The 27,179-nt window shown below is 38.1% G+C and overlaps 1 protein-coding gene and 1 long non-coding RNA gene across 2 annotated transcripts in view; one reads left to right on the top strand and one right to left on the bottom strand.

Moving 5' to 3' along the window:
* Window positions 1–27,179, top strand: part of SRPK1 (SRSF protein kinase 1) — an 82,591-nt gene that overhangs the window by 10,012 nt on the left and 45,400 nt on the right.
* LOC122490345 lies at window positions 659–21,862 on the bottom strand. The gene is made up of 3 exons (XR_006299133.1): window positions 21,533–21,862; window positions 16,247–16,249; window positions 659–669 (listed from the first exon to the last, which is right to left on the bottom strand). It is a non-coding gene; the product is annotated as an uncharacterized LOC122490345 (long non-coding RNA).

The following is a 27,179-nucleotide window of genomic DNA, read 5'->3' as shown; positions in this document are numbered from 1 at the left end:
TCACACACAAACTTTGAGAACATGTAATAGATATTTTAACTACCAGATGAGAAGTGTCACCTACAGTGGTGAACAAACATCAGTGCCATGAAGTTTGGTGTACCATGAGTCACATTGATGACCTTTGTATATTTAATTTACTCAGGTTCTAAATTCTTTGTACTGAGTGGCTAGTCATTTTTTAAAAGGTTGCCAATACTTTTGGGTGTGATTTTGTGAACTCTTGTTTCTTGACCTAAGGTAGCCTTATTTTGTAACTGATTATAAATGTAATTTATGGTAACTGTATCTTATTCGCTTTGCTCTTAATTGTATATAGTGCGGCTCCAGCTTGAGAAGGTTCTTGAATGTCCTTTCAACCTAGGAGTTTGATCAAAGATGTCAGCTTGTTTTTACACATGAGCTTGGTGGCAAGCTCCCTTGATACTCCTTTTCTCTTCTGTAACTGCCTATGACTTTGAGAATAGATTTAACAGGAACTGTATTTTGCATTTTTCGTTGCTAGTATTAACAATACAATATGATTAAATTAGGTAACTTGTGCTCATGTTTCTAAGGTGGAAGGTTAATATAGATACATGCTTCTATGCTCCTTAGCAAAAAGAGCTGGTCTTTCTGAATCACACAGCCCCAGGTTCCAATTTGCCTCCAACGCCACTGGTGGGTGAACTTGGGCAATGTCGTTTGACTTCCTGAGTCTGACTTGCCTTATCTGTAGATGGTGACATTCTGAGGGTGAAATTGTGTGTGAGTGCCTAGCCTAGTGCTGAGCTAGAGTAAAGTGCTTTGGTGGTTACTTCCTTCCTCATGCGTTCTTCCTTAGATGGATTTACCTTTGACTTTTCCTTTAATTTTTTTTTAATGTTTATCTATTTTTGAGAGAGAGAGAGACAGATCTGGCATGAGTGGGAGAGGAACAGAGAGAGAGGGAGACACAGAACCGAAGCAGGCTCCAGGCCCTGAGCTGTCAGCACAGAGCCTGATGGCAGGTCTCGAACTCATGAACCATGAGATTATGACCTGAGCCGAAGTCAGACGCTTAACCTACTGAGCCACTCAGGTGCCCCACCCTTGACTTTTATGTGACATTTTTTATTATTACTCATGCATCAAACTAATGGTTTTAACTTGTCAGTATTTCCTCTATTGGGGTCTATATAAAGTTTAATTTGGAGTATAGTTGCCTAAAGATAAAGAACGGTTTATATTTAATTAACACCTAATAAACTTAGACACTCAAATTTTTATTTTGATAGGGCCAATTCCAGTGTGTCTCAGAAATTAACTTTAGCTTGTCAATTTGCAGAACAAAGAAATGCCTGTCAGGAAAAATATATGTGGAAAAGTAGTGGGAGAATTTGAGTACTTACTAAGCTCTACTGTGTTTAGGTGCTGGAACTTAAAATAGTATCTTATTAAGTTTTTGGATTAGATCAGATACGTCAAAAGAGATGCAAAGATGATTTCAGGCAATATCAGCTCTACCCTATAAGAGGTTTATGGTTTTTTTTTTTAAGTTTACTTATTTTGAGAAAGAGACAGCATGAGTGAGAGAGGAGCAGAGAAGAGGAGACCGAGAACCCCAAGCAGGATGGGTGCTGCCAGCACAGAGCCCAGTGCAGGGCTTGAAACCCCGAGATCATGACCTGAGCCAAAACCAAGAATCAGATGCTTAACCACCTGAGCCACTCGGGAACCCCTGTGATCTTTTTTTTTTTTTTTTTTTTTTTTTTTTTTTTTTTAAGTTTATTTATTTTGAGAGAGCAAGTGGAGGAGGGGCAGAGAGAGAGAAAGAATCCAGCAGGCTCCACACTCATTGCAGAGCCGGACTGTGAGATCCTGACCTGAACCAGAACCAGGAGTTGGACACTTAAACAAACTGAGCCATCCAGGTGCCCCAACAGGCTTTTGATCTTAAGGGAGATGAGTATGCAAATAGACCTTCTCTCAGTCTGTATTGGTTTTCTAGGGTTACTGTAACAGTGCCACAAACTGGGTGGCTAAACCCACAGAAATTTATTGTCTCACAGTTCTGGAGGCTACAAGTCTGAAATCAAGGTGTGAACAGGGTTGGTTCCATCTGAGGGCTCAGAGGTAAGGATCTTTTCCAGGCGTCTGTCCTTGTTTTGAAGATGGCCATTTTCTCTCTGTGTCTATGCATCATCTTCCCTCTGTGTGTGTCTCTATTTGTGTCCAAATTTTCCCTTTTTATAAAGACACTAGTCCTATGGATTAGGTCTCATTCTAATGACTTCATCTTAACTTGTTTACCTGTATAAAGATCCTATCCCCAAATAAAGTCACATTCTGAGATACAGAGGCTGGGACTCCAGTGTATCTGTTTTGGGGGGATACAGTTCAACCCATAACACAGTGCCTGGAAGACAGTTCTCTGCACTAGGAGATCCTACAATTTTTTATTTTCCACAGTCGAAAGAAATGAAGACTAAAGTTTACAAGTAAGTAAACTAGAGTGGCTAGGGTGCTTTCTCTCATCCACTTTTAGTTTGCCTTTTTAAAATTATTTATTTTAGAGAGAGAGAGAGAATCTAAGCAAGCTCCACACTCAGCGCGGAGCCCAACACAAGGCTTGATCCCACGACCCTGGGATCATGACCTGAGCCAAAATGAGTAGTCCTACTCAATCGACTGAGCCACCCAGGGGCTCCTAGTTTGTTTTTTGAAGCCAGAGCTAAATTATTTCTAAGACCCCAAACACATCATCCTCAAATCTGTTCTTCTGGATTTCACTTTTTTTGAAACATTCCAGAGTAAATTCCAGTATCTCTCACCTCTTTACTCAAATGTCACAACTCTTATTTAAAATGATGTCTATGTATTGTTGTCCCCTTACCTTCATTTTTCTTCATAGCCCTTCTCATAGCCTGAAATTATGGAACACGTATCTACCTGAGAGATCTTGAGAATAGGACTTTGCTGTCCCAGCATTAGCTGTTCACCAACAGAAACTCAAGAACCAGGTAGATTCAGATATTTAGGGCTATTTTTTGTTAACCTCCTGCTCAAATATAAACATGATAAAGAAAGACTCTGAGCTATTTTTTTTTTTTCTTTTTGCTCATGGCTGCATTTCCAGTGCCTAGAAACGTACTCAACATACTTATGACCACTCAGTAAAAATAAATTGACTAAAGAACAGATATTTGCTTACTCCCTTTCCCTTATTTCCTACATGCAATGCTAAAATTTCTGTATCAGGCCCCGTACCAAGCATAGGATAAGCAGAACCTCTATGTTCCCTATAAGGTACATTTTTTACTGCCCTCTTTTTTACACACTGGGCAGCTGAAGGACAAAGAGCTTCCTGAATTAGCAATTTATCCAAAGTCATGGAGCTCTTGCAAACTGTAGAGCCAGGATCAAACCTAAGTCTCTTGGCATCAGAGACCTTGGCTGTTGTAACCACTACCTCGACAGTGTCCCTGTATCTTTGCTTTCTACTCCCACTATCTTTTACCACCTTCTTGACAAAAGAATTTTTCTAAAGCACTCTTGTTGTAGGGTTACTTCGTGCTTAAATGGCTTGATGACTTCCATATAAAATAGTGCTTGACATTTAAGGCTCTTCACAGTCTCTCTCCTTTAGGGGACTTGTTGTGGGGGGTGGACATGTAATGGACAATTGGAGGAGGATGAGTAATAGCTAATGATGAAAGAGAAGAAACGTGCCTTGTGTGCATCTCTTTTCTAGACATTTGGGATACAGGCATTGAGCAAAATAAATGTCCTCGTGAGACGTACATTCTGGGAGTGTGGGAAAGAAGACAATAAAATGTCAAGTACTGAAGAAAAATAAAGTAGGGTAAGGGGGTAGGGGAGGGCATGCAGCCAACTCCTGTTTTATATAGAAGTGTCAAGAAAGTTCTGTGAAAAGGCAGTACCTGAAAAGAGATGTGGTCAGAGAGATGGGTTTGTGAGCCAGTGAAAAATCGGATCATGAAAGACCTTGTAAGACCTTTGTGAAAACATCTGTTTTGAATGTAGTAGTTGCCCGGTAGTGGTGGTTTATTAAAGATCACCAGTTGTGTTTTTGTTTTTTAACAAAATGAATGTTTTTTAACATGATGAAGTCTAAAATGCTGCCTGTGGAAACCTAGGCTGCTGGGATTAGAAGATCACAGAGTGCCATCTAGTGGTTGTTTGTTGTAAATGTGGGTGAGCCTTCCGGATAGTAAGCAGGCTCTACAGTAGTTTGTTTTGCCAGCTCAGACATATAAATGGAAAATTTGGATGCCTGAAGAAAACTTTTGCTTATGAACTGTTTGAGAGTAAGTTGCATTGTCCCCTTTACCCCTGAATACTTCATGTATTGCCTTAAAACAAGGACATTCACTTACATAATCGCAATTATCAAAATAAGAAATAAGGCATTAATACAATATTATTATTTAATCTGGATCTTATTCAGATTTTGCCAATTGTCCCAATGAGCTTTGTAGGAAAAAAAATTTTTTTTCTGGCCTACTATCTACCTTAAGATTGTGCATCGCATTTAGAACAGTTCCATGGCCTGCCTTTGTCTTTCCTGGAATTGATATTTTTGAAGAATATAGGCCATTTATTTTCAGACTGTCCTTCAGCTTGGGTTTGTCTGTTTCCTCATGATTCAGGTTATGCATTTTGGTACCACCTAAGTTAATCATCCTTGGTGAATCATATCGGCACAGCAGACATATCTGTCCCAGTATGGGTGGTGACTACCAAGTTTCTTCAGCATATTATTATGGTTTTCTCTTTTGTAAATCATAAGTTCGTTATGGGGAGATATTTTGACCTGTGTAAATAACTTTTCCTCATTGAAATTTCACTGCGTTAGTATCCATTATTGATTCTTGCCTAAGCCAGTTATATGACAGTTGCAAAACAGTGATTATATAATTCTCCCATTTCCTTATAGAGTTAATTGTCAGCATTTTGTTATTAGAAAAAACTTTTCCTTTTCCCCATTCATCATCCTAATCATAATCATTGGTATGAACTTAGGGAATCTGTTTTTATTCGGTGAGTTTAATCCATTACTCTCACTATTTGATACTCATATTCTTTCATATTTGGCCAGTGGGAGCCCCTTCAAGGTGACACCTTATCTTTCAACAAGTCTCTTTCATTCTTTGAGTATTTACACTTTCTAGCACAATAGCATGTTCCAGATTCATCTTGTACTTTGCCTGCTCCAACCATGGGATCAGTCCTTTCTCTAAAGAGCCCTGGTAGGGGCGCCTGGGTGGTGCAGTCGGTTAAGCGTCCGACTTCAGCCAGGTCACGATCTCGCGGTCCGGGAGTTCGAGCCCCACGTCGGGCTCTGGGCTGATGGCTCAGAGCCTGGAGCCAGTTTCCGATTCTGTGTCTCCCTCTCTCTCTGCCCCTCCCCCGTTCATGCTCTGTCTCTCTCTGTCCCAAAAATAAATAAACGTTGAAAAAAAAATTAAAAAAAAAAAATAAAGAGCCCTGGTTTATTTTATTTTATTTTATTTTATTTTATTATTTTTTATTCTATTCTATTTTATTTCAAAGGTTATTTTTGAGAGAGTGTGAGTGGGTGGGGAAGAAGGGGGAAGAGAGAGCATCTCAGGCAGGCTCCACGCTTGTCAGCACTGAGCCCAACAACGAGGCTCTATCTCACGAACCTTGAGATCATGGCCTGAGCTGAAATCCAGATTGGACGCTTAACCAGCTGAGCCACCCAGGCACCCCAGCCCTGGTGTTTAGAAACCAAGATTTGGATATGATTTTAAGGTCTTAAATTTTTATGTTGGACAGTATGTTGGCATAGTAGTAGGTCTGTGACATCACAATTCTTTATTTCCAGTGGAAAGCTTAGGTGGCAGAACCTGTGATAACCTCCTCATGCCTGTTTGTTGGCATTGCCCCACAGCGAATAGGCTGTTTGGAGCAATGGTAATTAATGTAGTAGTAGTGAAACTCCGTATTTCTGTCCTTGACACAGTGCCATCGTAGAATGTGTGCTTAATACGTCACCTAAAATATTGAGTACGTGAGGACTCATTTAAATAATAATTAGTTCTCCCTAAACTAATATATAAATTTCCTACCTAGTGACAATATTCTGTTAAAACTAAAACAGATTTTAACTTTTATGGGAAAATACAAATGTTAAGAATGGTAAAAATTCTGAAAAGTGTAGTAATACGGGTGGTATGGAACTTCCCAGATATTTTAAATGCTATGAAGTTATAATACTTAAAATTGCTTGATCCTGATGCCTGAATAGACAAGACAGTGGCACAGAATGGAGACTCCAAAAAGAAGTAAATACATGGGAATTTAACACCATATAAGTTGTGTTTCAAATGAATTCAGAAAAAAATGGATTCCAACTGCTGTTGCAAGAACTGGGGTAAAAAAAAGGTCATATTCTTACCCTGTTCTTAACATAAATAGAGATGGATCAAAGATTTAAACATTAGAAAAGAAAACGGAAACCATGAACATGTAAGAAAAACTGTAAAACTTAAAAGTGAAATAATCTTAGAGGAAGGCAGTCCTCCTAATCATGACCAAAAAGCTGTATACATAAAGACTGAAATATTTTATCCCATAAGAGTAAAAAAATGTATGCATAGCAAAAGGTAAAAAGGAGAGTCAAAACCAAAGAAATGTTGGGGGGAGAAACTTTTAGGGGCTCTTGGGTGGTTCAGTCAGTTAAGCGTCTAAATCTTGATTTCACCTCAAGTCATGATCTCATGGTTCATGAGAATGAGCCCCATGTTGGGCTCTGTGCTAATAGTGTGGAGCCTGCTTGGAATTCTCTCTCTCTCTCTCTCTCTCTCTCTCTCTCTCTCCCTCTCTCCCTCTCTCCCTCTCTCCCTCTCTCCCTCTCTCCCTCTCTCTCTCTCTCTCTCTCTCTCTCTCTGCCCCTCCCTTACTCTCTCTCTCTGTCTCTCTCAAAATAAACTTTACAAAACAAAGCAAAGGAAACCTTTTGAACCTGTGCTCAAAGTGTGATGTTCATTTGGCGTGCAGTTTGGTTCATTTGTTAGTGTTTGCATTCCATTTTGGGTGCTCCTCGCATCCTGGTTTTTATTTTTTTTATTTTGGGAGCCAAAGGACACACTACTGTGGTTCTGAAAGTCAGAGCTATACAAAATATCTACCCAGAAGTTCACTTCCTCCTCATCCCAGATACCCGGGCCCCATTCCCCTCTCTTTCCACCCTTTCCCACTTGCCCATTGTTGCTTTAGTTTCTCTGTTAGTCCCACTGTGTTTCGTTTTGCACAAATGAGCAGGTGTGTGTATTTTTTTTTTTTTAATAACCTCTTTTATGGAAGGTAACATGGAATAACTTGTTTGCACTCTGCTTTTCCCATTCAGTTACTATTACACTATCACAGGTTATAAAGAACTTCCTCATCTTTTTTTTTTCCAGCTTCACAGTGCTCAGTTCTGTGCATGTACCACAGTGTATTCAACCACTCCCATGTGTGAGCGTTTAGGTTGTTTTCAGTATTTTGTAATTACAGGCAAGGCTGCGGTGAATAGCCTTGTGCAAATGTATTTTCATTCGTGAAGGTGTATCCTCTAGGGTGGATTCCTAGAAGTGGGATTGCTAAATTGAAACCCAATGAGATTTATAATTAAGTATTACCAGATTTCATTTCAGCAGGATTGTGCTGTGTGCTTTCTCACTAGCAGTGTATCAGGGTGCCCATTTTCCAACAGCTTCACCAGCAGAATGCTTATTAATTTTTGGCAGTCTGACAGGTGAGAAATGGTGTCTTGGTATCTAATTTACATTTCTCTTTCAGTGAGTTTGACCTTCTCTTCATATCTATGGAGGGTCATTTTTACCTCTTTTTGTGAATTGTCTGTTCTCCATTCAACTTTGTTATTTGAAAAAAAATTTAAGCCTGCAGCAAAGTTAAAAAAAAATGGTATGGGGGCGCCTGGGTGGCGCAGTCGGTTAAGCGTCCGACTTCAGCCAGGTCACGATCTTGCGGTCCGGGAGTTCGAGCCCCGCGTCAGGCTCTGGGCTGATGGCTCAGAGCCTGGAGCCTGTTTCCGATTCTGTGTCTCCCTCTCTCTCTGCCCCTCCCCCGTTCATGCTCTGTCTCTCTCTGTCCCAAAAATAAATAAACGTTGAAAAAAAAATGGTATGATAACCTGTAATCATCTTCTCCTGTATTTACTAATTGCTGACATTTTGCCGTATTTTTTTCCATCTTTCTATACCAAAGTACACAATTTGATGACTTTTGGCAACTGTATGCATCCGTGAAACTACCACAATAATCAAAGTACAAAAATTTTTGTTGTGCCAGATGTTTCCTCAAATTTTCCTTTTTGCAGTCCATCCCTTCCTACACTGCTGGCCCCAGGCAGTGACTGATCTGTTCTCCGACACTACACATCAGTTTACATTTTCTAGAATTTTAGGGGTGCCTGGGTGGCTCAGTCAGTTAAGCGTCCGACTTCGGCTCAGGTCATGATCTCGCAGTTCATGGGTTCGATCCCCGCATCAGGCTCTGTGCTGACCGCTCAGAGCCTGGAGCCTGTTCCATATTCTGTGTCTCCCTCTTTCTCTCTGACCCACCCCTCTTCGTGCTCTGTCTCTCTCTGTCTCAAAAATCAATAAACGTTAAAAAAAAAAATTAGAATTTTATATAAATGTAAGTACACAGAATGTATTCTTCTGTATTTGGCTTCTTTCATCATGATGACTTTGACATGTATCCATGTTTTTATTGCTGCATAGTATTCCAGTGTGTGGCTATACCACCATTTGTTTCTCCATTCACTTTTTGATGATCGTCTGGATTGTTTCCAGTTTTGGGCCTCTAATGAAATAAAACTGTCTATTTAGTATTTGTTGTTGAAGCATTTGGAAGTGGCAGGTCTCATGACACATCATCTCTAAATACTTCAAGATACATGTAACAATGACATTTTCCTTTAATAAATGCAATAACATTATTACACTGATAATGATCACATGTAAGAAAGTGACTATTAATTCAATATCATCTAATACTCCAACCATATTTATATTTTAGTATTTTCTCATATATGTCTTTTATACCGTCTTTCTTTTTTTGGATCTAGAATTTAGCCAGGGTTCAAGCATTACATTTGCTTATGTCTCTTTATCTTTAGTTATGTCTTTCTGCATAAGGAGATATTCCAGGTTCTCTATATGCTGTCCCTGCCCCAGACTGGAATCTCCCATTTTTCCAAAGACCTCCCCCCACCCCCTTGTGCTTTTTAGTGAGGAATTATATTTGGAAACCGAGGTCTAGATGCTGGTCCTGCTCATTGCTATTAGGGTTCTGTTGTTTCTAGGCCCTTTCAGTGGGCCTAGAGGGCGGAGCTAGGAAATATATTTAAATATATATTAAAAAATAAGTAGGTAGGTAGCTTATGGTACTTCCAATTCATATGTACTATGGATTTTCTTCACTTCCTCCCATTCTGTATTGACATATCCCTTCTTTGTTCTCAATGAATCTATATTCCTTTTTCTTTCCTCCAGTTACACACAAGTACTTTCAAGATTACATGTCACTATCAACACTAAGTCAATTAAGTGCAAGATTTCTTTATAGTTCTTTAAGTCCTCATGATAATATCCCACTTAAGGATGCATAGACAACTGTCCAGAATTAATTTTTCCCTATGTTTTATTAATTTATTTTTTCATCTGTTTACATTTAATTTTAGGTTTGATGTGTTTTTTTTTTAATGTTTATTTATTTTGAGAAACAGCATGAGCAGGGGAGGGGCAGAGAGAGAGGGAGAGAGAATCCCAAGCAGGCTCCTCAGTCAGCACAGAGCCTGACGTGGGGCTCGATCTCATGAACTGTGAAATCATGACCTGTGAAATCAAGAGTCAGATGCCCAACCAACTGAGCCAACCTAGGCTCCCCTTTAAGGTTTGATTTTTTTTTTTCCCCCATCAGTTTTTTCTTTTCATTTCAGTAATTAAAACGTTGTACATGGCTCAGGAAGTCGATTCCCATCCCTTTGTCCTTTTTCTTGTTCTCACCCACTGCCTAAAGGTAACCATTTCATTCATTTCTGACTTATTTTTTTGTAAAAATGAGCAAGTATTATATATTATTTTTCTGTCTTCTACATAAGGCAGTAAGCATACATTCTTTTGCACTGTACTTTTTTTCTCCTTAACATTGTATTCTGGAAATCACTTTGTACCTGTTCTTAGAGATCATCATTCTTTTTATGGATTTCCAAGTTTTTTAAATTCTTGCTTAACTTCAGAGAAACCCCAACTGGAAATTAGAATTGATACATATGGGTGTGATGATTGCAAGAAAGGTGATTAGGCACAGGAGTCAGTACATCCTTAGGCAAAGAAATGGCCTGTTTGCTTCTATGTTTTAGGTAATAATAACTATTTACAGTGTATATAGGATTGCCTGCTTTTTACTCTAACATTTTTATTTTTTTTATTAAAAAACTTTTTTTAATGTTTATTTCTTTTTGAAGGAGAGAGAGAGAGATAGACAGAGCATGAGCTGGGGAGGGGCAGAGAGAGAATCCAAAGCAGGCTCCAGGCTCTGAGCTGTCCACACAGAGCCAGATGCGGGGCTTGAACTCACGGGCTGTGAGATCATAACATTTTCATTTTTACTTAAGACAACTACCAATGTGATCAACTTGAATTATAGGGCTTTTTACCATCCTTTGAGATTCTGTGTTTCCCCATCAAGTTGGCAAAAAAACAAAAAATAATATATGGCATTGAAATGGAGAAACAGTCATACATTGCTAATAGGAGTGTAAATTGATACAGCATCTGTGAAAGGCGATCAGTAGTATGTATCAAAAAATAAATTAAATTGCACATACCCTTTGACCTGACTTTTCCTTTTCTAGGCATTTGTTACACTGATATACATATTCATGTGTAAAAAAGTATTAAATACAAGGGTTAGTAGTTTGTGACCGTAGAAGGAAATGTCCCACAGAATGCATACTTTTTAAAAATTAGGGTATACCATCCTCCCATTAATAATGAAACACCTGGGGTACCTGGGTGGCTCAGTCTGTTAAGCGTCTAACTTTGGCTCAGGTCATGATCTCACAGTTTGTGAGTTCAAGCCCCACGTCGGGCTCTGTGCTGACAGCTCAGAGCCTGGAGCGTGCTTTAGATTCTGTGTCATCTTCTCTCTATGCCCTTCCCTTGCTCTTTTAAAAACTAATTTCTTAGGGGGAAAAAGGAAACATTTTAGTTAAGACATTATTCTGAAATGTTGCTGAATGAAAAAGGGATGCCTTGAATATTGTATTGTATGCTAACAGTAGTTAAAAATAAGGATATGTGTATATGTACACCCATGTACACCCATATATACATTTACTCTTGTATAGAATCATATAGGAGAAACTGGCTTGTATTCCCTTTGGAGAAGGGAAAAGGGATGGGGAGCTGGAGTAAGAGAAAGACTTAACTTTTAACAGTGAGTAACAAAAGATCCAAAGTAATAAGTGGCTAAAACAAGATTATTTCTTCCCAGTGTAAAATTCTGGGGATGTATCCTTAGCTGTTCCCAGTGGCTTACTCCACAAAGTGTCATGGACCCACAGACTCCTTGCTCACTTCTCCTGCCATCCTGGATTGTGCCCCGTGTATTCAGGGGCCCAGGTAGCATGAAACAGTTGAAACAGTTCAAGCATGGGAAATGGTGTAGGGTGCTTGCCAGTTTCTTGAGGAGTTTCCTTCTACATGGCCTGTAAATAGCTGCAAGGGGGACTGGGAAATATGGTGTCTTTCTCTGGTATGCCGTGTGTCAGCTTAAAAACAATTACTGTAGGGGCTCCTGGGTGGCTCAGTTGGTTGAGTGTCTGACTTCAGCTCAGGTCATGATCTCGTGGTTAGTGGGTTTGAGCCCTATGTTGGGCTCTGTGCTGACAGCCCAGAGCCTGGAACCTGCTTCAGATTCTGTGTTTCCCTCTCTCTCTGCCCCTCCCATGTTCATGCGCGCTCTCTCTCGCGCTCTCTCTCTCTCTCTCTCTCTCTCTCTCTCAAAAATAAACAAACATTAAAAAAATTTTTTAAATCTTAGTTTACCCTAAAAATCAAGAAGTGCATTAGTTCTTTTGAATGACTGCTGCTTGAATTCATTTGAGATCAGAGGGATTTCAAGTGACTACAGAGAATAAACTAAACTTCAGATTTCTAAAAAGTTTTAGGGTATAGAAACATTTTCAAGTATGTTTTATTAAAAGGAAATAGAAATTAGGCAGACTTCCAAATTTATGAATTTTTCCAAACTAAATTATGGGAAATTGTTCTGTAATGTCTCCTCTTAAAGGTATGCATTTTGTAATCTTAAACTGACCCACATGTATTTCTCCTACTTGTTTTTGTTGTTAGCACCCCATTCTTTGGGCTCTTTCAAGGGCCCCTTGCAAATGAAGTGCTTGTCTCCAGATCTGCTGTTCTTGCCTCCTTTGTCTCAATCACTGCTTATTGCTGCTCCATTACAGGACCTTTCCTTAGGAAGAGCTCTCAGTTTCCTGTTGTTTGCCAAATGGCAAAAACTCTGAATACTCAAGGAGAATTCAGTTCCTTGGCTTTGTACTAATCCAGGGATAGCTTTAATTTCTATTAAAAATAGAAGGAAGGGACTACCATGCTCTATTTTAAAGTCAATTCTATTGAGGTGTAACAATACAGTAAAATGAGCAAACAATAAAATTAACCCATTTCATAGTATAGTTCAGTATATTTTGACAAATGTATGTATCCATGTAATTACCCCCTCCCCAACCTGACCCCGGGGCAGGTCTTCTTTCTTCATTTTAGATTAGTTTGGTCAATGAACTAATATAAAAGGAATCGTACAGTATCTACTCTTTGGTGTCTGTCTTCTTTTGCTCAGCATAATGATTTCGAGATTGATCTGTGTTTGTTGTATGTTTTAGTAGTTCCTTTTTATTGCTGAATACTAATCTATTACATGCCTGTACCTCAGTTTTTCATCTTTTCTCCATTGATAGACATCCATGTTATTTTCTGTTTGGGCCTATTATGAATAAAGTTTCTCTGAATTTGTGTATAAATTACTGAGTGAACATATCTTTTCATTTTACTAAGATTGGGTCTAAGAGAAGCATCAAAATGTTTTCTTAAAGAACTCAACAGGAAAACATTCCTTTTCATGGAATCAGTAGATAGAATGAAACCTTGATGTAAAATTGAAGGATGATTATATTTATTAACAGGAGCCAAAGAAATAAGTCTATTCAATTCAGCAAACATTTGAATGCCTATGAAATATGAGGGAGTATGTAAAACAAAAATGGATAAGGGGGGCACCTGGGTGGCTTAGTTGAGCATCTAACTTGGGCTCAGATCATGATCTCATGAATTGTGAGTTTGAGTCCTCCATTAGGTTCTCTGCTGTCAGCCCAGAGCCCCCTGTCCTCTCCCCCCCACCCCCCGCCCCTTCCCTACTCATTCTCTCTCGCACTTGCTCTCTCAAATAAATAACTTAAAAATTTTTTTTTAATGTTTGTTTATTTTTGAGAGACAGAGCACAAGCAGAGGAGGAGCAGAGAGAGAGGGAAACACAGAATCCAAAGCAGGCTCCAAGCAGGCTCTGTCAGCACAGAGCCCGACATGGGGCTCGAGCTCACAAACTGTAAGATCATGACCTGAGCTGAAGTCAGTCACTTAACTGACTAGCCACCCAGGCATCCCAATAAATAAATACTTTAGAGAAATTAACATTGTTACACAGGTATTCATTCTACCTGCTGACTAAATCTGGTTGACCAGATGTCAAAGAAACACTTTTCATTCTTGAACAAATATCTACTTTACAAAGAAAATTTCTGCTTTGACACAGATTGGTGGTGTATATAAATGGAATTCATAACCATACCTGTACTAGATTTCTATAAGCTACAAGAAAATGATTTATTACCTATACTTGTACCGTGTCAGGAAAGTAGATTTAATGCTTTCCTGTGTATCCCTTTTTTTTAGTGTTTGAAGTTATTAACCACAGAAATCTAAATTTCCAACAAATTAGAAATAATAAATAATGCATCTGTGTGGAATATTTAATGTTTTTAAGTGTAATAATAATGACTATAAGCATAAGAAAAGTTTGATTCTATCCTAATCCTTTTCCTCAATGATGAGAAATTTCAAAAACCTAGAAAAGCTGAGACTAGCATAATAAATACTTAGTACATTTAGCCATCTAGGTGTGTTAGTTAGATATATGTATATAAATACTTCTTTTGACTGAACTGTTTAAAAGTAAGTTGCAGAAACCATGACCCCATATCCCTAAATACTTCAGCTTGCGCCTCCTAAGAATAAGGATGTTCTTTCACATATCTTTCTTAGCTGTGGTAATGGTATTATGGACAATAATTCCTTAATATCATCTCACAGGCAGTTTATATTTATGTTTCCCCAGTTGCCTTATAAATGTCTGCTGTTTAAATCATGATTAAATCAAGTTCTCATATTTTCTGTGTGTATATCTTTCATCTAAAACAGTTCCCCCTACCCCACCACCATAACTCCCCTCCCCCCCCACCCCCCCACCCCACCCCCAGCCAAGAGATCAGACCAGTTGTCTTAGAAAATATCCCACACTCTGGATTTGTCTAACTTGTTTAACTTGTTCCTCCTTTCCTTAAAACTGGACGAAAAGGTTGATTAGGTTTCAGTTAAACATTTTGATGAGAGTATTCAAGAAGGTGTTGTGTATCTCATATTGTATTGCTATGTGTAATGGGAAGTTTGACCATGTGGTTATTGGAATCTAGGTTTTGAATAATTTTTAAGGTAAAACCTTGTTACAGTACATGTCCCCTTTGGATTACATTAGAAAACATTAGTATTTGTGAATATATTGAACTTGATGGCTTTTCTGTCCCCCCAAATGGGAGAACAAGTTTTGATTTTGTTGCATACTTTCTCCCCCTGGACTATTTTCAGTAGTGCATAAAGAACTAGATGGGAAGGAATGGCTGCGATGTAATTTTGTTCTGTATTCCCATGTACTTTGGTAAAATACTTAAAATAACTTTTCCTCTGTTATGTACATAGTCATTACATAAAGCGGTGGTGGACTTTAACCTCCTTGTGGTTTTGAATTAGGCTGAAACAAGGAGGCTTGGTCTTTTTGGAATAAATTTGAAAAGTAGATGTGTATGCAGTTTTTAAAGTTGACATTTTTGTTATTTAAAAAAATTTTTTAATGTTTATTTATTTTGAAGGAGAGAGAGAGAGAGGGACAGTGTGAGCGGGGGAGGGGCAGAGAGAGGGAGATACAGAATCCAAAGCTGGCTCCAGGCCCTGAGTTGTCAGCACAGAGCCTGACCGCCAACGCAGGGCTCAAACTCAGGAACTGTGAGATCATAACCTGAGCCGAAGTCAAGACACTTAACCAACTGAGCCACCAGGGTGCCCCGATGTTATTTAAAACATTGCTTTTTTAAAATCTATTCTGTCTTTGGAGAGGAAAGATTGTAACATGCTTTATGAGTTGGAATTTCTAAACTGTATTCCTTTGAAGTGCAGAAACTGCCCTAGATGGGAGCTGTCAGTTGACTTCTCTATAACATTTTAGGCAATATGTAATAATTTGAAGTCAAGAGATATTTTAAGGTTACCGTCAAATAATTGCAGTCATGAATGATTTGAACATGTCCAAATAAAATAAAGGGGAGGAAAATCATGTAACAAGTTCAGACTTCTTTTTTTCTTCCTATTGTTTCTCTATCATTAATGAACAACTGCACTTCCTTGAGAGAAGCAACAGAATTGTGTTTGCTGGCATGCTGGTGTATGATAAGCATCAGGCACAAATAGATGAGCACAGCGAAGCAGCTTTATAGTTACAAGAAAAATTCTCCTCTCTCAGTATCAGAGTGCTTTTGTATACGTTAATCATGTAAGGAGCTTTACTGAACTCACTTAAATAATTTTTCTTAGTGGCAAGCAACAAAATAAGATCCCTTATTTATTGACAGGGATAGCAATAGAATCAGTAGCTTTTAGGTGATGTTTCTGTTAAAAGAAGAAGATTCTAGAAACAGTGATTCATCTATGACAAAAAGTGCCACTCTAAAAAGAAAAAAAAAAAAACCTTCCATCTAATAAATATTTTCGAAGTCCAGATAGTGTTTTTATCTCAAATAATATCGTGTCTTAAAATTAATTGTACTTGGGTTAAATGCAGGTACCTTTCTCCCAAAACTTTTACGTTGCATTTCTCAGACTAGCTGCCAGTATTTGTTAATATTTAAACTATCACAAAGAGCTCCAGCCAAAGAGACTATCCAGATTTCTCTATTAGAAATAATAGTACCTATTACTAGACACTATCCTAAGCCTTTTGGTGAGTACTACTAACTCATTCAGTGCTCAGAGCAACCTTATAAACTTGGTGCTTTTATTTTTATGACTTTATAGACAAGGAAACAGAGACAGGTTAAGTTACTTGCCTAAGATCACACAGGGAATAAATAGCAAAGCCAGGATTTCCAGGATTTGACTGTAGGTGAGTTATGTTGCAGTCCATGCTCTTACCCTGTTATAACATCTTTCATAAGATATGATTATCTGTTTGGCATTGAGATTCTGGAAGAGGGGAGACAACAGGGCACAAATGTTCTGTAGAATCTAAGGTCTTATGGTCAATTCATATAGAGGAAACTCTTTTTTTTTTCCTTACATAATCTGAATTGCCATGAATTTCCTTATACAGTCCCTTAATCTTATTGGGACTATAAAGGTACAGGAATAATGCTAACTTCTTTCTGCAAGTGTTTATGTAGAATGTTTTTGTGATTTTTGTTTTGGGAAACAAACTCTGGAGCTAGAGGTCAGAGGGCTCTAAGAGGAAGGTCTTAGGGAAAACACATAGACAAGAAGTATGCTTCACACTGGAAGAATCTAACAGTATGATAAATAAGCTTTTTAAAAAAAGATAGTAATGTATACTTTAGAAGTTCATTGCACGGAAACATTTAAAAAATAGTAGAACCTGAAAATGAAATACATTGATTAAGGGGTACAAATAGGTGATCTTTTCAGCAATTACAATTTTTGTGTCAAATGAACAAATTGGCAGTCAAATTTGACACTAATGATGATTTAAACAGCCAATAAATTCACTTAGCTCTCTCTTGTTGGATGGTTAGGTTTCTGGTTTTTTCCAAGATGAATTATGTCTCTTGGTATTGAAAAAAAAAAAAAAGAAGAAGAAGAATGGAAGCCTTTTTCTTTTTTAATGTTTACTTATTTTGAGAGAGAGGGAGAAAGAGAATTGCAAGCAGTCTCTGTGCTAACAGTGCGGGGTTTGAACTCACGAATTGTGAGATCTTGACCTGAGCTGAATTCAAGAGTCAGGATGCTTAACTAACTGAGCCACCAGGTGCCCCTAGCATGGAAACCTTTTTAAATAAAAGCTACACAGTGTTCTGCTCTACCCTTTCCCCAGTCATGGGCCTACTTCCTAAGGCAACTACTTTGAGCTGTTTCTTTGTAGCTGGTTGCTTTGTTTTATTGGAATATAATCGACATGTAACATTATATTCATTTCATATTCTGTTTAGTGCACATCTCCATCATGCTTATTGCTATTTCTTGATTGCTCAGCTTTACCTGTTACCATCTATTCCTGCTATGATTTTTTTAACTTGAAATTTTATTTATTTATGTATTTATGAGAGAGAGAAAGGGAGGGAGGGAGGGAGGGAGGGAGGGAGGGAGGAAGGAAGGAAGGAAGGAAGGAAGGAAAGAAGGAAAGAAGGAAAACGTGCAAGCTAGGGAGGGGCAGAGGGAGAGAGAAGGACAGAATCCCAAGCAGGAGCCCCGAGCCCAACGTAGGGTCGCCCAACGCAGGGTCGCCCAACGCAGGGTCGATCTCACGACTGTGAGATCATGACCTGAGCTGAAATCAAGAGTCAGACACTTAACCACACTTAACCGACTGAGCCACCCAGGTGCCCTAAGTCCTGCTTTGATTAAAGAAGACGTAATTCACTTATCCTACCTCTACTCTCTCTCCCCTATCCTAGAGCAGAGTCGTACCGTCTTACCACAGTATAAGTTTAGAACATTTTTACCACTACCACCACCACCATCCCCCACCAAAAACAAAAAAGCCGAAACTGATTACCACTCACCTTACACCCTTCCCCTAGATTCTGGCAGCTAATCTACTTTCTGTCTCTGAATTTGCCAATTCTGGACATTTCATGTAAATGGAGTATTATATGAGGTCTTTTTGTGGCTGACTTCTTTCACTTAGTATAATGTTTTTAAGGTTCATCCATGTTGCAGATGTGTCAGTACTTCATTTCTTTTTATGGCTGAATAATATTCCTTCATACGAATATATATACTTTTATTTATCCGTGCATCAGTTGATGGACATTTCAGTTGTTTCCACTTTGGGGCTATTAATGCTCTTGTGAACAGTTGTGTACAGTTTCTTTGTGTGTGGACGCATGTTTTCATTTCTGGACATATACCTAGAAGTAGAATTATTGGGTCATATGGTAATTCTAACATTTAACATTTTGAGAAACTAACAGACTTCCAAAGTGTTTATATTATTTCACATTTCCATGAGCAATGTATGAGTATTCCAGTTTCTCCACATCCCCACCAACACTTGTTATTTCTTGTCTTTTTTGCTAATAGCCCTTCTAACAGATGTGAGGTGATAATCTCATTAAGGTTTTGATTTGCATTTCCCCGGTGGTTAGTGATGTTGAACATGTTTTCATGTATCTGTTGGCCATCTCTCTGTCTTTGGAAAAATGTCTATTCAAATCTTCTTTTAGAAGATCTAAATTTTTTAATTGAATTTTGTCCCTGTTGAGCTTTATGAATTCTTTAATATTTTGGATATTAGCCCCCTATCAGATACATGATTTACAAATGTTTCCTCCCATTCAGTAGCTTGCCTTTCATTTTGTTGATGGTTTCCTTTGCTCTGCAGCTTTTTAGTACAAAATATAGTCCCATTTACTTTTGCTTTTGGTGTCAAATTAAGAAAAAAATCAAAACCTTTGCCAAGGAGTTTACCACCTATATTTTCTTCTAGTAGTTTCATGGTTTCCGGTCTTATAAGTGTTTAATCTATTTGTGTATGGTGTAAAATAGTGGTCCAGTTTCATTCTTATGCCTATGACTGTCCAGTTTTCCCAGCACTGTTTATTGAAGAGACTATTCTTTCCCCATTATATATTCATGGCTCCTTTGTCATAAATTAATTTAAACCCATATATGCATGGATTTGTTTCTGGATTCTCTATTCTGTTCCGTTGATCTATGAGCCTATTTTTATGCCAGTATCATACTGTTTTGACCACTGTAGCTTTGTAATGTAGTTTGAAATCAAGGTGCATGAAACTTCCGTCTTTGTTCTTTCTCAAGATTTTTTTTGGTTACTGGTTTGCTTGGTTTTTTTTTTACAGTTCCATACAGAATTTTAGGGTTATTTGTTCCTTTTTCTTTGTAAAAGGCTATTGGAATTTTGATGGGGAATGTGTAGATTGCTTTAGGTAGTATGTACATTTATTTAATCAGCAATATTGATTCTTCTGATCCAGAGTATAGACTCTTTACATTCATTTGTGTCTTTTTCATTTTCTTTCATTAATGTTTTCATAGTTTACAATATACAGGTGTTTCACCTCCTTGTGAAGTTTATTCCTAGGTATTTTATTTATGGTGTTATTTTCTTAATTTCTCTTTCTGATAGTTCATCATTATTATATAGAAACACAACCAATTTATGTGTACTGATTTCTGCAACTGAACTGAATTTATTAGTTCTGTTCTTTGATGGAGTCTTTAGGTTTTTCTATATATAATCTCACGTTATCTGCAAATAGTGACAGTTGTACTCCTTTCCAATTTGGATGCCTTTTATTTCTTTTTCTTGCCTAATTGCTCTGGTTAGGCCTTCCAGTACAGTGTTGAATAGAAGCAGTGAGATGAACATCTTTGTCTTGTTCCTGATCTTAGAGAAAAGGCTTTCTTGCTGTTGAATACAGTGTCAGGTGTGGGCCGTGTCATATGTGACCTTTATTATGTTAAGGTATGTTCTCTCTATACCTACTTTGTTGAGAGTTTTTATCATAAATGGATGTTGAGTTTTGTTAAATCTTTTTCTTCGTCTATCAAGATGATCATAATTTTTATCCTTCTTATTATTAATATGTGTCATGTTGACTGATTTGCGGATGTTGAACCATCCTTGCATCCCTGGAATAAGTCCCCCTTGATTGTGGTGAATGATCCTTTAATGTATTGTTGAGTTTGGTTTGCTAATATTTTGTTGAGGATTTTTGCATCTATGTTTATCAGGGATATTAACCTGTAATTTTCCCTCCTTTTGGTGTCCTTGTCTGGTTTTGGGATCAGGGTAAATCTGGCTTCGTAAAATGAATTTGGAAGGTCTCCCTCCTCTTCTGGTTGTTGGAAGAGTTTGAGAAGAATTGGTATTGTTCTTTGACTCTAAGGTAGAACTTACCAGTGAACCTGTCTGGTTTTTGTTTGTTGGGAGATTTTTTATTACTGATTCAGTCTCCTTCCTAGTTATTGGTCTGTTCAGATTTTCTGTTTCTTCGTGATTCAGTCTTGGTAAGTTATATGTTTCTAGGAATTTATGCATTTCTTCTTGGTTGTCCAGTTTGTTAGCATATAACTGTTTCATAGTAGTCACTGATAATCTTTTGTATATTTGTAGGCGCAGTTGTAACCTCTCGTCTTTCATTTGATTTTGAGTCATCTTTTTTTCTTAGTCTAAAGGATTGTCAGTTTTGTTTATCTTCTCAGAGAACCAGCCCTTAGTTTCATTGATCTTCTGTGTTGTCTTGTAGTCTCTTTTTTATATATTTCTGCTCTCGTTTTTGTTATTTCCTTCCTTGTACTAACTTTGAGCTTTGTTTTTCTTTTTCTAGTTCCTTGAGGTGTAAAGTTACGTTGTTTGAGACTTTTCTTGTTTCTTAAGGTAGGCATTTGTCACTATGACCTTCCCTCTTAGAAATACTGCATCCCACAAATTTTGGTACGTTTCAGTTTCATTTGTCTCAAGATATTTTTTTATTTCTCTTTTAATTTTTTTGACTCATTGGTTGTTCAGTAGCATGTTGTTTAATCTCTTATTTCCTAGTTTTCTTGTAATTCTAGTTTCATACTGTTGTCAGAAAAGATGCTTGATATGATTTCAGTCCTTTTATATTTATTAATACTTGTTTTGTGAACATACAATCTGTCTTAGAGAATGTTGCATGTACACTTGGGAGAGTGTGTATTTTGTTGCCTCTGGGTGGCATATTCTGTATGTATCTGTTAAGTCCATCTGGTCTAATGAGTCATTTAAGACCTTAATTTCCTTATTGATTTTTTGTTTGGATGATCTGTCCATCAATGTAAGTAGGATATTAAAACTCCCTGTTATTACCATATTATTGCTGTCCTTTTCTCCCTTGAGATCTGTTAATATTTGCTTTGTATATTTAGGTGCTTCAATGTTAGGTACATACGTATTTATAAATGTCATATCCTACTGTTGGATTGACCCCTTTATCATTTCATAATGCCATCTTTGTCTCTTATTACAGTCTTTGTTTTAAAGTCCATTTTTTTCTGATAAAAGTATAGCTAGTCCAGCTTTCTTTTGGTTTCCATTTGCATGGGATATCATTCTGTACTTTCATTTTCAGTCCGTGTGTTCTTACGTCTGAAGTGAGTCTCTTGTAGGCCACATATAGATGAGTGTTGGCTTTTTATCCATTCAACCAATCTATGTCTTGATTGGAGCATTTATTCCATTTACATATAAAGTAATTGTTGATAGGTATGTACTTAGTTGTTTGCTGGCTGGTTTTGTAGTTCCTCTCTGTTTCTTCTCTTGCTCTCTTCCTTTGTGATTTAATGACTTTTTTTACAGACACAATTGTGTATTCCTTTCTCTTTACCTTTTGTGTATTCACTATAGATTTTTGCTTTGTGGTTACCATGAAGCTTACATACAACAACTTATATCTAATAATCTGTTTTAAGTTAATGACAACTAAAGTTTGAGCCCATTCTAAAGCTCTCCCAACCCCATGTTTTTTGTTTTGATGTCACTTTTTACTTGTGTATCCCTTAACTCATTATTATAATCATAGTTGTTTTTACTGCTTTTGTCTTTTAACCTCCATCTAGCTTTATGGTGATTAATTATTTTTCTTTACAATATGCTTGCTTCTTGAGTGAGATACATTCTTACGTTTTCTTGCTGCCACTTAGGGCCTTTTCTTTTCAGCTTAAAGAAGTCGCTTTAACATTTCTTTTTCTTATAAAGCTGCTTTAATGGTGATGAACTCCTTTAGCTTTTGCTTGTCTAGAAAATTTCATCTCTCCTTCCATATTGAATGATAACGTTGCAAATAGGGTACTCTTGGTTGGAAGGTTTTTTTCTTTCAGTACTTTGAATATATTGTACTCTTCCCTTCTGGCCTGCAGAGAATTCTGCTGAACAGTCTGCTCAAAATTTTATGGTGGTTCCTTTGTACATAATGAGTTCTTTTTCTCCTTGTCTTTAACTTTTAAGATTTTAAATGTGTGTCCTGGTGTGGATCTCCTTGGATTCATCTTTTTTGGAATTCTCTGGGCTTCCTAGATCTGGATGTCTGTTTCCTTTCCCACGTTATAGAAGTTTTCAGCCATTATTTCTTCAAACAAGATTTCTACCCCTTTCTTTTTCTCTTCACCTTCGGGACTTCTATAATGCAAATATTCATCCAATTGATATTGTTTCATAAGCCCCTTAAACCGTCTTCACTTTTTTTCCTACTCTAATTAAGTTTTACTGTCTTTGAGTTGACTGATCCTTTCTTCTATTTCATTCATCTGCTGTTGAATCTCATGTATTTTTCAGTTCAGTTATTCTATTCTTCAGCTCTGTGACTTCTGTTGGGTACTTTTTAGTATTTTTTCTCTCTCTATTAAAGTTCTCACTGTGTTCATCCCTTCTTCTCCCAAGTTCAGTGAGCAGCTTTGTGACCATTGTTTTGAACTTACCTCTGTTTCATTAAGAGTTTTTTTTTCTGAGGTTTTATCTTGTTCTTTCATTTAAAACATATTCTTCTGATTGATCATTTTGCTTGACTCTGTTGGTTGGTTGGTTGGTTGGTTGGTTGGTTGGTTGAAAACAGCCACCTCTCCCAGTCTTGAAGGAGTGGCCTCATGTAGGAGATGAACCTTATTGTTTAACCCTATCCCAACTCTTTGTTGTCTTTCAAAACTTTGTGTTTGTCCAAGCAGCCTATTATATTTCTCATAGATCCCAGGATTTGAGAACATGCCCAGCAGTTCTTAATAGCTCCCAGTAATTGAGAATGTCCCTAAGGGGAGGATTTAAGCACCTAGAATCAGGCTCTTTGGAAGCCAGACCCGTAGGCAGCAGCTTTTAAATGTGTGCAGATACCATTCCTGTGGAATCACAAGCATAAGTCTTATTGTCCAGTGTCCCCTGGGCAGCAGTTGCAAAAATCAGGCCTCTAGATAAGTGTATAATCTCTTTTCTGGTAGATACTGGCAAGCTGGAACAAGGCAGAGGAAGAGTGCCAAGAGGTGTCCACAGCTACGTTCCTTGAGAGCAGCTCTGTAATCTACTAGATGTATGCCAAACCTGAAGCCTGTCTCTGAGACTGAAGTCCCAGGACAAGCCAAGAGGTCTCCTTCACAGAAAGACTAGGGATTGTGCCTTGATATGCAGTCTGCACAGTGCCCTGGAGATAGTTTCCTGCCAAGAAGCATCTCTTTGACTTCTACAGTCCCATGGGACTGGAATGCAAGCCCCATCGGCCACCAGAACCAGGTGATGATAGGTTATCTTCTCAGTGGCAGCTTCAAAAACCAGGGCACAGGAGATAAAAACCAGAGTACCAACTGCATGTAAAATTGCCCTCTAGCAGGCCCTGGTGCTCCAGAGCATGGCAGGAGAGCACAAAGATGGTGCCTGCCCTCTGAAGTCCCTAGAAAGGATTACAGTCAGCCCCCTAGATGCATGTTTAATCATGTTGATTTTGAAAGTAGAAAATCAATAATCCATCAGTAACTTATGTTACTTTAACAGCTATACCTATAATTGTATATCCTTTTTTGTTTGACTTTTGGTGGTTTTCTGGAATTCTATTTTTCTGCTTTGTGTCGTCTCCTTTTATCATGTACCTCCAGTGTTTCAGGTATGCTTTCTTGTCTATGTGTTTTCCCTGAGATCTCTCTTAGAGACCTCTGGTCTCTGGCTCTGGATTAATTTCAGATTAAATGCATTTCAGGTTTGTTTTTTTTTTTAATTCCAGTATAGTTAACATATATGGTGCTATATTCGTTTCAGGTGTGCAATATAGTGACTTAGCACTTCCATACACGACCTAGTACTCATCACAAGTGCACTTCTGAATCCCCATAGTTTTCTTTACAGTTCTTCTCTTGGAACCTTTTTTTCCTGTCCTCTCTTTTGGACTCACTGTTTACCTAGATCTTATGTTTTCTATAGCAGTTTTCCCTTTTGTTTTCTGTCCTCAAGTAACTTCTTCAGAAAAGATGAATGATAGGTGCTCCTGGATGACTCAGTTCGTTAAGCGGCCGACTCTTGATCTCAGGATCATGAGGTCAGGCCCCACACTGGGGCTTGCCCAGTGTGGAGCCTACTAAGGAAAGGAAGGGAAAGGGAAGGAAAATCCCCCCATGTTTAAAAGACTCTGCCCTCCAATGCAATTCAGAGTTAGAATGGCTAAAAAAAGAAAGAAAAGAAAGATTTTACTCAGGATTTGGAAGTCATTGCCTCACGGTCCTTTTTTATCCTGGGTTTCTAAATGAGACATTTAATGCCAGTGTGATTATTGCCCTTTTAAACCTTTCCCCCCCACAGAAGCCTTTAGGATCATAACACTGGATTCTGAAATTTCCTTAGTAATTTATCTCTTTGTAGGTAAAAGTAATCCAGGTTAGCACCAGGAGGGCTCTTCTGATTTATTATTTAAAACAAAAATTTTTTTTGACGTTTATTTATTTTTGAGACAGAGAGAGACAGAGCATGAACGGGGGAGGGGCAGAGAGAGAGGGAGACACAGAATCGGAAACAGGCTCCAGGCTCTGAGCCATCAGCCCAGAGCCTGACGCGGGGCTCGAAATCACAGACTGCGAGATCGTGACCTGAGCTGAAGTCCGATGCTGAAGTCGACGCTGAAGTCGGACACTCAACCGACTGAGCCACCCAGGCGCCCCTGAGCTCTTCTGATTTAAATGGAGATTCCATTTAATCCCCACACATTTCTTGTATTTCTTTAATTATATCCTCCCTTCCAAATCTCTTGTTCTGCAACTCCCATTATTCAGATGTTGGACCTTCTGAATTGATTGCCTTTGCCTCTTATCTCTTTTTGGTGCATTTATCATCTCCATGGGTAATTTTTTTCTCCTACATTTAGAAGACTATTTTCTGAAGCTTCTTTTTCACTCATTACTTTTCCTTTAGTGAATCTTATTCCATTTGGAAGCCAATACCATTTAAGATCTCTTTGTTCACATAATTATAGTTGACCTTTGAACAACACAGGGGTTAGGGACGCTGACCCCCAACACAGTCAAAAGTCCATGTATGATCTGACTTCGGCTCAGGTCATGAGTTCGAGCCCTGCATCGGGCTCTGTGCTGACAACTCAGAGCCTGGACCCTGCTTCGGATTCTGTGTCTCCCCCTCTCTCTGCCCCTCCCATGCTCATGCTCTGCCTCTCTCTATCAGTAATAAATTAAAATGTTAAAAAAAATTTTTTTTAAGTCCATGTATGTTTCGAATCCCCAAAAATTCAACTACTAAAAGCATACTATTGACCAGAATCCTCATCTTGCCCATAACGTAGTTGATTAACATGTTGTCTTTTATGTTGTATATTAGATACTATATTCTTCCAATAACGTATGCTAGAGAAAGGAAAATGTTACTAAGAAAATCATAAAATACGTTTACAGGACTGTACTGTATTTATCAAAAAAAATTGCATATAGGGGCGCCTGGGTGGCGCAGTCGGTTGAGCGTCCGACTTCAGCCAGGTCACGATCTCGCGGTCCGGGAGTTCGAGCCCCGCGTCGGGCTCTGGGCTGATGGCTCAGAGCCTGGAGCCTGTTTCCGATTCTGTGTCTCCCTCTCTCTCTCTGCCCCTCCCCCGTTCATGCTCTGTCTCTCTCTGTCCCAAAAATAAATTTAAAAAGTTGAAAAAAAAAATTTAAAAAAAAAATTGCATATAAATAGTCCCGCATAATTCATACCCATGTTGTTCAAGGGTCAACTGTAGTTTTAAAAATCGTGTTCTTCCTGAATGCATTTCTCTCCTCTAGGATCAGTTTTCTAGTTGTTTATCTTGGTCTCTATCTTTGGGGGTTGGAGGTTTTCCTCAAATGTTTACTTATACTTGGTCAGCTTTTCATATTTATGAGATGAACGATTAGAGAACTAATTGAAAGCCCTGTGTCCTTACCAAGGATTTTTCTTAAAGGTGAATAGGCAGAACACCACCATGATGCCGGGCACCAGAATCTGGAGAACTTTATTCTGGAGTACCAGTATCCACACTGACAGCCTTTGTTATTCTGTTTGTGTTCATTTTCTTTAGGGATCATAGCCCTACAGGATAAATTCCAGGCTGTCTACTGTGCTGTGTTAGGGTATCAATGCTATTTTACAAACTTTCAGTTTATAAAACTCTTTTTACCATCCCTCTTCTTATACCCACTTTCCATCATATCTCTGTATCCATAGTTTAATGATAGGTTGGCTGTCTCCCTCCACCACTGTGACCCACCCCACCTTTGGTTTTCTAGGTTGTTAGGATGTTGCTCTCTCTCTCTGTTTCCACATTGTTTTAGATTTATTAATGTACTCCTTTGTTTTAGTTTTATTGGCTTGGAGCAGGAAGATAATATAAATGTTGTGTAATCCATCATCTTAAAGTTTTTGTTTCTAATTTTTTGCTATAATAAATACTATGATAAACATTATGTCCAAATCTTTGTGTGTATCTTGATTTTTTCCACAAATTTTTAAAGCTTTTTAAATTTTAAAATAATTGCAGATTCACAGGAAGTTGCAGAGATAGTATAGGAAGATCTCAGTTACCCTTCATCCAGTTTCCCCCAGTA

Source organism: Prionailurus bengalensis, chromosome B2, assembly GCF_016509475.1.
Source record: "Prionailurus bengalensis isolate Pbe53 chromosome B2, Fcat_Pben_1.1_paternal_pri, whole genome shotgun sequence".
Classification (NCBI taxonomy): domain Eukaryota; kingdom Metazoa; phylum Chordata; class Mammalia; order Carnivora; family Felidae; genus Prionailurus; species Prionailurus bengalensis.
Note: the sequence above shows the minus strand (reverse complement) of the source record. Positions and strands in the feature narration are given on the sequence as shown.